The sequence below is a fragment of the Equus przewalskii genome, chromosome 8 (assembly GCF_037783145.1).
Source record: "Equus przewalskii isolate Varuska chromosome 8, EquPr2, whole genome shotgun sequence".
Lineage (NCBI taxonomy): Eukaryota > Metazoa > Chordata > Mammalia > Perissodactyla > Equidae > Equus > Equus przewalskii.
This window is the reverse complement of record NC_091838.1, coordinates 31,466,338-31,479,244: the sequence shown is the minus strand read 5'-3', so window position 1 is coordinate 31,479,244 and position 12,907 is coordinate 31,466,338. Positions and strand designations below refer to the sequence as shown.

Sequence of the window (12,907 nt, the reverse complement as noted above, 5' to 3'; positions counted from 1 at the left end):
TCATTTATGTATCACAGGAGCATTTAGAGGACTTCAAATATGCAAGTATCTCTGCTAGCCACAGATTTCAAAAGCTGAATGGAATCTATTTACGTTGCTTTAACAACAACAAAAAACAGAAAAAATAAGTCATACAGACTTCTCTCAAGGGAGCGGCTTATCTGTCGACAATATTGTCAAAGAAATAATCGTACTTCTATACGAAGTTTAAATTCTTTACCATTACATTTTCATTTATCATTTGTTAAAAATTTGGTAATTCTAAAATGCCTGAAACCATGGGCTAACATGGATATTATAGAAATATCTCACAGCACCCCACCACTACCCAGTAAATGCTCAATTCCTCAAGGGCCAAGACGACAGTCTATGCTTTTTGGAGCTCCCATTCTGGAGCAGAACGTGGCGCTCACTGTAGAGCTGATTTTACTCTTCTGTTCCAGCATACGTCACACTTCTCACTCAGTATTTTTCACACATAGCCACGGAGGAGTGACATTCCAGAAATGAGAAATAGGCGAGAGCTTTCTCAGCCCCTGATGATCTGATCTTGGGACAGCTCCTTTCTCCACCCTGGTACAGGCTCACTGAGAATATGGCCAAGGAGATTCAGGTTTCTTAAGGCTACTGTGCATAACGTCATGCAAGTTCCTTTCAAACTTCTCAAGCCGAGTCAACTAGGTTTTCCACTCAACATTTCGGTTATATTTTTGTTTTACTTTGAGACTGGTCTCCTAGGAGAGCGTATGTATGTGTGTGTGTTATTTATTTTCTGCACCTTATATAATAGTACTTATTTTCTGTATCTTAGAAACTATTTAACTGTATGTGGCCGCTACTGAATTATCAGTAAAAACACTATATACATATATATGTAACTCATTATTACCATAGATAAATTGACTAAAACTAAAATTTGCTTTTGTTTCGCTGAAGATTCACCCTGAGCTAACACCTGTGCCAATCTTCCTCTATTTTATTGTATGTGGGACACCTCCACAGTGTAGCTGGTGAGTGGAGTAGGTCTGCACCCAGGATCCGAACCCACGAACCCTGGGCCACCAAAGCAGAGTCTATGGAACTTTAACCATTCGGCCACAAGGCTTGGCCTTAAAATTTCCTTTTTTCAAGAAATAAATGAAAGTGACAAAAGAAAATTTAGAGAAGCACAGCGTGACATCACTTTTTAATTTAATATTGAATCTGATTATTTTGAAAACTTGAATTTCCATAAGGAAAGAAAGAATGTTAGGAAATGCAGAATAAATTTTTCATTATTTAAAAAACTCAAATTAAACTACAATTACTTAACATTAAGTACACAGTATGGAAAATATTGTTCTATGAAGTGAATCTAATTTTCTTTTTACCCTTTTAAGGTGACCCACTGAACGTAAAACACAACAGAGACTTTTATATTTTCATTAACCCTTAAGAATCTAGTTATACTAATTAACCATTTTAATGAAAAAATAAAACTAGGGCTACAGAGATAAGAGACCAATAACAAAGGTCAATATTGCTGGAATTTGAAGTTTCCTATATGTAAGACTGAATGTATAAGCACTATATAAAGGTGTCAAGTAAAGAATCTGGAAATCAAGGTATCTATTCAATATTTCAAACTGTCTTATTTAACAGAGAGAGTTGGAACTTCCGACTTCTGGGTCAAAAGGGACTATATATAGGATGTTGGTCACTTGACACCAGCGTTTTTTTCCCTTTTCTTGCTTTCTGTTTATTGCCTAAAAGCAAATTGGCAACTTTTGGAAATAAGGTTTAAAGTTTGTTAAGAATATTTCTTAAGAATGTTTTGCACATAACTTGATTTTCACATCACTTTAACACAAGATACAATTTCTAAAAGGATTTGCTTGACAATATCATAAACACACAAGTAGAATATACTATACATTAATTTGTAGTGTAAACACCATTTGTGACTTTTTAATGGATGGAACTGTTCAATTTTAAAATAACATGGACATATATCTTTAACTATCACTAATAAACTGAATAGTAATTAACATACTAAAAACAATAAATTAAAAATAATGCATTAATAAAAGGTGGAACTTAAATAGCAATGTCACCAATATCTCATCTATTTAGAATGTGATATACAACTAGAACACAAAGTGTATGATAAAAATGTAATGATGCTGTTTATTACAACTCATATTTGACATCTGTATTAAATACAACATAAAAAAACACCACAGAAAACTAAAAAAGCATACACAGCGCTGCTTCCGAAGGAGATTAAGAGGTCTGAGGCGAAGGAGACATTTTCAGCATTACACCTTTTGTCTAAAGTGTGTCTTAACTGTATGTATGCATAACTTTTTTAATAAAAAAATAATGGGCTAGTCAAAGAGACAAAAATAACAATGAGTATAAGATTTTCAAATAAATAAAATAAATATAAAATAATTCTAGGGGTTGGCCCCGTGGCTGAGTGGTCAAATTCACGCATTCTGCTGCAACTGCCCAGGGTTTTGCTGGTTCGAATCCTGGATGCGGACAGGGCACCTCTCATCAGACCATGCTGAGGCAGTGTCCCACGTGCCACAAATAGAAGGACCCACAACTAAAATATACAACTATGTACTGGGGGGATGTGGGGAGAAAAAAGCAGAAAGAAAAAAATAATTCTAATAGAAAGGTACAAGCTGTCAGTGGAAAAAAATGAAATGGTATGCAAAAGAAAGTGTTAACACTTTCTAACACCATCTTAAAGGTGAAGTATAAATTTGTCTTTGTATTCAATAGATTCCAGTGTTATTTGTTATTCACCAATGTGAAGAGATTTTTCTGTGAAACAATAAAGGCTTAATTTCTATAAGATGTATTAAAAAATGAAAGTACTAACAGTTGACCAGTATCTTTAATACCTAAATATGGAAAAGAAAAGAGAGACACACAAAAGTCAAAGTTTATTAGGACAAATACGGTTATTAGAAAGAGCTAGGTATTCCATATAATATTAGAAATGATTTTTAAGGCTGGCAAAAGGCCATTTATTAAGAGCAATAACAAATATAATGAAATTCCAATATAATAAAATCTAGAGACTGCTTTACTTTCATAGTAGTTGGATATAAGCTGGCTCATTTAATATTTACCAGTTAGTCAATAATCACAGTTTACACATAAAGGTCAATAATTACTAGATTTAGGTATCAAGTGTCTATGCAATATTTACATTTCTTATTTACATCTACATTGACCCAATGTGACACCCAACACTCCCGCTTCCCCCTACTCTGAAGCACTCTGAAAGCAGTTTGAGTGTAGCGTGCAAGGCAGAAGCCTGCCTGAGGCAGACCAGGGAAATCTGAGAGCTTCACACAGCATGTGAATGAAATTCTCAGTGCCTGCAGTATTTTGGGTAAAGCTAATTTATAGAACGCATTCAGAAGAAAAAAATACTTCATAATACATATCTAGAAGAGCTCTAAGGATGAACTAATTCAATATCCATCATTCCAACTGTGGAGTCTGAGATTTAACCACTGGGTTGGTAACAAAGATAGTGGACATCAGGGCAGATGTCTTACTTTCCAATTTTGGTTCCTCCTCTTAACAGCTACATAATGTGAGACCAGTCACTGTTTGAAGTCTTCCCTATCGTATAAAATGGGTCCCTGGGAAAATTCACATAAGTTATGTAAAAGTACTTCACACACTATGAAGTACAAGATAGGTACAAATCATTTGAAATTATAATGTGCCCTCTCCTTGTATACAGAAGTGGTGAGTCGTAGAACCAAAACCATAACCTATATAAGTGGTTCAGAACCCTGACTGCATATTAGAATAACCTGGGGGTTTTTAAATTAAATTTAAAAGTAAACATAATTTAATTTGATTTAAACTGTAAATGCTTGGGTACCACCCCAAACAGGTAGAAGGACTCCCTCAGTGTGGCCCAGGCTCTGTAGATAACCCTAAAATGCAGCTTGGGTTGAGCACAACAGCCACACTCTCCTGATTATTACAAAGCCCAGTCTAAATGATTTTTAAAATCTCTTTGGACTATCTAAATCTCTGTCCTCATTGGCAAAGTGATATCAAGAGTTAATAATTACAAATAAAAGCATTTTGGACAAAACTAAATATTTACCACAAGAGGGAGTAGATGAGTCAGTTAGTTTCTATGAAACTAGTATAAAGCTGCTCAGTGAGAACTAAAATACACATATGTAAAAATATCTTTCAATAAGTTAACACTGACATTTTATTACTAACTTAAGTGGAAAAAAATAAGACATCTTTGGAAAGATTTATAAGTAACTTTATAAGTATTCAGAGACAGTAACAGGTGAAAAGCAGACAACAGGTTTCATCCTTTCTTTCTGTGAACACCCTGGGGTATAATGTAGAGGCATAAAGTAGTGCAAAGGTAGATACAGGGGAGAAAAAGGAATCAGCAAAAGATTAAGTAATCGTCAACTAGATAAAGAGAAACTGATCTAATGTATTGCCACTTATTAAGATACAACTACTTTCTTATGGTTTCTCCATCCTACTATATTACCTTTAAAAAGCATACTGAAGACGAATACTGTCAAATGTTTACTGAATCTTGCCATGTTAGCTTAACCATTCTGAAGCTAGCTGGATATATCTAAAACTAGAGATTTGTTCTCTGCTCGAAAAGCCTCATGAAGCAAGTCTTGGAATTTACCAGAAAGTTCCAGTTCCAATCCCTTGGGCTCCTCTCAGCTTATGGCTATGTAAGTGCTGTTTTCTTTTATTACACTTGCATCTTAGAAATATGTTTACACGAAATCTGAAAGTGTTGGTTTAAACAGTTACAGAGAACGGACCCAAGTCCATAGGTAAACTACATGTCTAAAATGTCAAAATATCAAGAACAGAAGTCACAATCAGTTTATTTACATATTTCCATCCAACGGGCTGATAATATTCAAGTCTAATATGTCCAGAGCAACTGATGACTATCAGTTCTACAGTTCCACAACTACACTGGAACACTAAAACAGAGGTTAAGTTTCTATCAAAGCAAATTCAACAAACTGAGAAAAAAAGTGCTCAACTGTTAATAGAGAATAGTTTTAAATGCTAATTTAAACAGCTTTAGATCTTGACCAAATTCTTTTTAATGCAATTATTTCCCCCTGGAAGCCATTTTCATCAGCTCTTTCATTCCACTGCATATTTATTTGTGAAGTACTTGAAGATACTTTGGGGCCAGTGTGCTGATCAATTCACATAAATATTCAATATATACCCTAAACTAAATGAAGAACAGCCAATAAATCTGCACAACGCTTCTACTGCCAGTTCAGAAATGGCACACACAATTTCAAGGGTATGGGATGTGTCTTGTGCACTGCCGTATCCTCAGCATTGGCACGCTGTCAAACATAATACTTTTTGAAAGAATGAGCAAGTATATAAATGTAGCTATGGTCCCAAATTTAAAAGATTCACAACTAAGGCCGAAGCAAATGGTATATACGCAAAGCATAAAAATGTATATTTTCATGTCTTGATTTAAAATAAAGTATACTGGCAAAAAATCTTAAGCATATGTCAAAATCTATTTTACCTGATATTATCATGGTATGAAGCATTCCACAGAATTAAATCTTACAGATAAGTAGATTCCATTCAAATTTCTTACTAATTTGAGCTGTTTGATAGAAATCTAAAATGCAACACATAGTTTCCTTTAGGTATCTAAGAAAATTCTTCTGACTTCAAGTCAACTATCATCCCTATAAAAATCATGTGAGTATCATGCAAAAATGCAGGTGTCCTCAGGGCTCTATAAAGTTATTCTTGAAGTGGGGAGACAATTAGATAAAAATGAAGACAAGGCTGAGAAGGAAAATCATTCAAAGTATGCCTTCTGATTCTTTTGGATTTTTAAACCCTATGAATATATCACCTATTTCACAAAATATAATTTAAGAAAGAGAAGAGAGACTGATGTTCAGTTTTCTGCTTTGAGTAATATTTGGTAGAAAACAGTAACTTTTATCAAAATGGAAAACACAGGAAGAAGAAGAAAATGTGAAATGCTTGTCTTATGTGGGATAGGGTAAGAAAGAGTAACCTGAGTTGGAGACAAGGTGAACGTTTAGAATCTTGTGCACTAAAGAAATATGGAGTCAAGCACTGCAAGTTTAAATATCCGGTTTATTAGCATAGCTTGGAAGATCAAGTGTGTCCACTGGGGCTGGCCCGGTGGTACAGTGGTTAAGTTCGCACGTTCCGCTTCTCGGCGGCCCGGGGTTCGCAGGTTCGGATCTCAGGTGCAGACATGGCACCGCGTGGCACGCCATGCTGTGGTAGGCGTCCCACATATAAAGTGGAGGAAGATGGGCACCGATGTTGGCTCAGGGCCAGGTTTCCTCAGCTAAAAGAGGAGGACTGGCAGTAGTTAGCTCAGGGCTAATCTTCCTCAAAAAAAAAAAAAAAAGGAGAGCTCAGCAGACAGACCCTGGTGCTAGAAACCTGGGAATCTTCTACAAGTAGATGTTACCTGAAGATAGAAGAAAGATCCACCTACACTATAGGCTAACACCAAAGAAGCTTCCATAAAAGTACAGAGAAAGTGTTTATAAAGGCAATGCAAAGATATGTGAAATCCCAGGAAAGAATCTTCAAAGGCCAAAGGTGTGGGAGGGTAAATGGGCTGACCCTGCAGGAGTCACATCCAGAGAGAATGTGAAGGCAGGTTCTAGAAGGGACTAAGAACTCCAGCAGGCCAAACAGCCCTGTCAACTGTATGAGGAGAAAAACACATTCCATAAGCGCTAGCTCCTACACTGCAAGGTAGAGATTCACAAATTATTTTACACATAAGAAGACAAATTCAGAAAGCTTTAGCAATTTTCTGAAATAGACAGTCAATATTCATTATCTGTGGTAGTTTAGGGTCTACAAAGTCCAGCAAACACTTAAATAGCAAATGCTGAACAACTGCCAGTAGAGGAAATCTGCAAACATATATCTCTCTCTCTCTCAAATAAATTATAATCTTAAATCCTAAAAACTTATCCTGATAGTTTATTTTCTTTTAGAAAAGAGAAAATGAGCTTCAGAAGTGTTACGTGATTTGCCTGAGGCTACCTCACTAACAGGGCTGAAACGGGCCACAGAGCCAGAGCTGCTCGCACTGCACTGCCCCCTTCTATCTCCATCCTGTGACCAGCTCTGTAAGACAGTTGAAACAAGGCAGAGCTTTCCCTTGTTCCACCCCAGCTGGGAACACGCTCATACAGCGACTCGAATTGTTCACTCTCTGCACATATGCATGAATAACCTAGAGAGTCCCACAAGTATTGATCTGAGGGTTACAAATAAATTTTAGCAAGTAGGTGAATTCACAAATAATACAGATTGATTGTACTTGGTACATGGATGATCCAGGTTGGGCAGAGATAATCTCAAAAGTAAAAACTCAAGATGCGCAGAGAACCACTTAAGACTTTTCACATCACTGAGGGAATTGCCTTATACTTCTAAGAATAGTATGAGGAAATATAACCAGGAGAAATTGCTATGAAAACTTTGTAAAATGTCTAAAACCTGTACTGTTTCTTAATATTTGATATTTTTATTACTATTTGTTGCCCGTAATAATTAGCAGTAATATCCATAAACACAAAATCATCAGGGTATTGATTTTCAGAGGTAGCAGCAATAAAAGAGATGGTTGAGAGTAACGATTTCCAGATTTCCACTCCATACCAGAAGTGAGAGAGGAAAAATCCTTAAGATACAGAATAGTGGTGGTAACTAAATACAGGGTACATGGGCAGAAAAAAAGACACACAGAAGCCTAACTAGGACTAAGAAGTAACAATCTAAACAGTGAGGAGCTTTACTGATTTCAGAAAATGTGAGTAGCCTAAATAAAGGGTTCCTTTCAAAACAGACTTGCCAAAAAGCCTCTGTAATTACTAAAAACAAAAAACAAATCTCCTCCCCCGCAAAAAAAAGATAAGATAGAGGATAAAGAGAAAACTGAGGTTTGGTTTAACACTGAAAATACAATCTACCTTAGACTAGAACCCTAGAAACCTAAAGAATGTGTTTCCTCTTACCAAAAAGAATGGGGGTGGGGGGAACGCAGAAGATCACTCAGGATCTCCCTGAGTCTCTGGCCTGAAGTGAGCCAAGAGAGTTAAAAGAGGTGCTTAAGAGAGCATGAAAAAATATTTGAGAATCATATTTCCAATAAAGGGCTTATTCAAAAAATACGAAAAAAACTTACAACTCAATAAAGAGCACCAACAACTTAATTTAAAAATAGGGAAAAGTTTTAAATAGATATTTCATCAAAGATATAGGAATGACCAAAAAAGCACAGGAATAGATGCCACATCATAAATCATGAAGGATGTGCAAGTTAAAACCACAAGATACCACTTTATACCCATTAAGATGGCTATTAAAAAAAATAAGTTATCAGTGAGGGTGGAGAAACTAGAAACCCATATATTGTCGGTGGGAATATAAAATGGTACAGCCACTTTAGAAAAGAGCTTGGCAATTTCTTAAAAAGTTAAACGTAAACTTACCATACAGCCCAACAATTCCACTCCTGGGAGTCCACTCAAGTGAAATGAAAATAGATGTCTACACAAAGATTTTTACATGAAATGTTCACAGTAGCATCATCCATAATAGCCAAAAAGTGATAACCCAAATGTCCATTAAGTTGTGAATGGACAGGGGCCAGCCTCCTGCCCAAGTGGTTGAGTTCAAATGCTCTGCTTCGGCAGCCTGGGGTTTGCCGGTTCAGATCCTGGGTATGGACTTACACACCACTCATCAGGCCATGCTGTGGCGGCATCCCACAGAGAAGAACCAGAATGACCTACAACTAGGATATACAACTATGTACAGGGGCTTTGGGGAGAGAAAAAAAAGAGGAAGATTGGTGACAGATGTTAGCTCAGGGCCAATCTTCCTCACCAAAAAGCATACCTTTAAAAAACAAGTTGTGAATGGACAAACAAAATGTGCTATGCCCATATAATGGAATATTATTCAACCATAAAAAGAAATGAAGTACTAATACATGCTACAGAGAGGATGAACTTTGAAAATATAATGCTAAGTGAAAAAAAAATATCCAAAAGACCATATATTGTATGATTCCATTTATATGCAATGTACAGAAAAGACCAGCCTATAGAGACAGAAAATAGGAAAGTGGTTGCCAGGGGCTAGGGTGGGGACAGAGAGTGCACACAACTGGGCATGAAGGATGTCTTTTGAGGTGGAAGTGTTCTCAAATTGGATTATGGCAATGTTCGCAAAACTGAAAATTTACTAAAATTCCCTGAATTGTACACTTAAAATGGGTGAATTTTACAGTATGCAAATTATACTTCATTAAAGGGAGGGGGGTTAAAATGAGAGAGAAAACATGACTATCTGAGGTCAAAGGCAACATAAGGATAGCTGAATAAGTGCCATTTAATGTCCTGTGGTAAAAAGAGAAAGAAAGAGTATAGAGACCAAACATGACTAATCAACTTCTTTGGACAATACAGCAATTGTAGGTATTTATATATCTTGGCAGTAAGTTTCTTGTTAAGCATGCAAGCTTGCCAATTATTTCACCTTTAGGAACTAATGTAGTGCTGAGGTACTGACATACATAGTGTTGGAATGATTCTGGCAGACCCTCCAGAGTCACTCCTGGCAGACCCTCCAGAGTCACTCCTATTAACTCAGTAACTAAGCAAGAGACTAAGAAAGTCATTAAGTTGGATGAACTCTGATATTATAGGTTTTGTAAGAAACCAATAATTTTTATATTATGTGTTATAACAAAATAGGAGTGAATCTCTAAGCAAAAAGGATCAGAATGGAGAAGAACCATCCCTAGCCGAACCAGAAAGATTATCAGAATAACTAGCCTTCATGGTTCTGATATTTAACTCAACTCTGGGAAGCAGAGGACTTGGGAGGCCTCTTTTCTTGTACCCTGTTTTTCAATGGGATTCCCTAGGTGTGAGAATACAGCACTGAGAGGAGCATCAATTAAGTACTAGATTCTTTGTAAAAATCCTTAGTTCTAGGAAGACTCTTAAGCGAGTGGAACAAGGATTTATCTTTATTTGAAACTAAACAAGTTGTCTAAATGACACGTTACGAGTTAGAGTGATCCATTTCTCCAGGTAGAAGGCAAAAAATTTATGAGTAACTGCTTCAAGGAATTCCTGAAGTTAAGATAAACCTAACTTCCTCTGACTGAACAACAAAAGCTCTCTCAAGGTTGTTAGCCCATCCTCTACAGGTGTTTCTGGAGTGGCGGTAGAAATTCCTCAAAGGGCACCTTCCTTATCTGTATTACCAAACCACAGATCCCCTGGCTCTCCCTGCCTCAGCCCAGATTCCTCCAGATTATACTGAGCATGTCCTCAGATGAAATGAGATCCACCACCTATGGTGAGCACCTGTCATCTCCATCTTGTGACCAGGAGAGAAACATGGCTGTGAGCCACGGTGTTACAGTTACTTAACACGGAGAGAAGTTCTGTTAATAAGGTCACTGTGAAGCAATGGAGCCAAATCTGATTCACCATCTCAGATAATTATAGGGAGCACGTAAGCATCTTTCTTTGGATCTTGTTCTAAGTGATTTTTATGGATGTTTTCTCCCCTCCTTGACTTAAATACTCAGGAAATACAAACTAAAAAAAGGGGGCAGAGGGAAAAAAAAGATTAAGTTTCCTCAAAAGCTAGTTAGATCCAAGATTTATTAGCTCTAATCATATTTTACAGACTTTTTCTGCCTTTCCTTCTTTAAAATTTTTTAATTTTATCTTTCTCACCAAATGAATATTTCCCATTAACAGGAGAGGAACTCTATCTTGATGTGACTGTGCAGAATCACACATAGATAAATCCTGGAATAATGTCCAGTAACCACAGTCATAGACATAACTAAAGATCCATGATTCCCTGGAGCCTTGTAACAGGAGCAAATATTTAGTGCATTGTGGATCATTTACACAAGGGTCTATTTCCCCACACTGTCCTCTGGTATGGATTAAAAGACAATCAAGATACAATAAAGTTTGAGGTTGGCCTACAAATGCATCTGGCCACAGGAATCTAATCTTTCAGAGACTGGGACTAAGGAATGGAGTTTAAGAGGGTGATCTCATTGCTAGCAAAGTTGCTAATTATGAACCCCTCTCCCTGCTGCCAGTCCTTTGGCTAGACTGACCTCCCTCAGCAAGAGCCAGCTGATAGGGCTGGAGAAGTAGAAGAAAGGATAACAGAAGCTCTAAGGCTGGCCAGACAAGGTATGAAGGCTGGACTCCAGACTAAAGTTGCCAGAGCTGATCAAGAAATGCACTAGTTTGGGGCCGGTCCAGAGGCATAGTGGTTAAGTTCGTGCACTCCACTTTGGCAGCCTGGGGTTTGTCAGTTCAGATCCTGGGCACAGACCTACATATGGCTCATCAAGCCATGCTGTGGCAGCATCCCACATAAAGAACAGAGGAAGACTGGCAAAGATGTTAGCTCAGGCACAGTCTTCCTCAGGCAAAAAGAGGAAGATTGGCAGCAGATGTTAGCTCAAGGCAAGTCTTCCTCACCAAAAAGAAAAAAGAAAGAAAGGAATGTAGTGGTTCAAGGAAGGCGACTCCAATTTTTGAAAAGAAGCTCTGTCTACTCCCCCTACCAAGTTCCTTTGATTTGGAGACTCTCTCAAAACCCAGAGGTTCCTTTTTCAAGAAGGCTTTAGTGATAGAAGTGACAGATGTCTGGAGTTCCCGACCTGCTAAGAAATTCCTATCTCAGGACAGGTGGGAAGACCAAGTGAAACCTAAGCTGCTAAATTTCTTTCTTGGTAAAAAGTAATAATTTGTTACCATTTTTGAGCAGTTATTATGTATCAGGAACTCACTCAGTTGTGAGATTAAAAAAGTACGGATAGCCAGTATGTAGGAAAGAAGAGTTTCAGGTCTGAAAATGCCTTAAAAGTCATACAATATAACCACATTATTTATTGTCCAAACTGGGACACTTTGGGAATGAAAAGGACATTATTAATACTGATGTGAGAACAGGGATAAACTAGGACTACCCCAGCACACTAGGACATAGGGTCGCCTACTAGAGTGCAGTCATTTCTCTATTTAAAATCCTTCAATGATTCTCCATCACCTTAGAGTGAATTTTAAACCACAGTCTCATCCCTAGAACTTGGGCACATACCTCAACTACAGCATACATCACATGGAGGAGAACTGTTCATTTTCTACGTCTCTCCACCCCCATCAGTCTGTGAACTCAAGGACAAAGGTCCATGTTACAGGCTTTAATGCTCTACCTTAACGCTTGTCACACAGCAGCACTCAGTAAATACTAAGTGGCTTAGCAAAATCCATGGTTGTTCATCCTTCATCCAACATCATGTCTTACAGCAGATTTTCCTCCATCCATGCTTTTGCCACCTACATTCCACACTTCGCTGTCACTTCCTGACTATGTGACTTTAGGCAAGTTACTGAACCTCTCTGTACCTCAGTTTACTCACCTATATACATGGGAATCATAATAGTATATACTTCAGAGGATTCTTAGGAACATTAAGTGAGTTACTATATGTAAACTGCTTTAAACAATGCCAAGCCCTCATAGTAAGCACCCAGTAAATATTTGTTACTTTTGATAACTGCTGTATACTCACACCAGAAATAATGCCTGCCACAAAAGACACTCAACAGGTATGCCGAAAGCTTCCTGACACATACTTCCCTCTTCTGTCTTTGTCTCCAAACCCTTGCTTTGCCCCACCAGTGCTACATACTCTATATCCCACATACTCCTGTATTTCTAACAAAAACCTGGCACTGTTCCCTTTAAATGAGACACCAATAACTATCAAACTCTCTATGGC

At 37.5% G+C, this 12,907-nt stretch overlaps 1 protein-coding gene across 8 annotated transcripts in view; it reads right to left on the bottom strand.

The window, feature by feature from the left end:
• The window catches only part of PCMTD1 (protein-L-isoaspartate (D-aspartate) O-methyltransferase domain containing 1), a 66,460-nt gene that overhangs the window by 24,792 nt on the left and 28,761 nt on the right, over window positions 1-12,907 (bottom strand). The window lies entirely within an intron of this gene.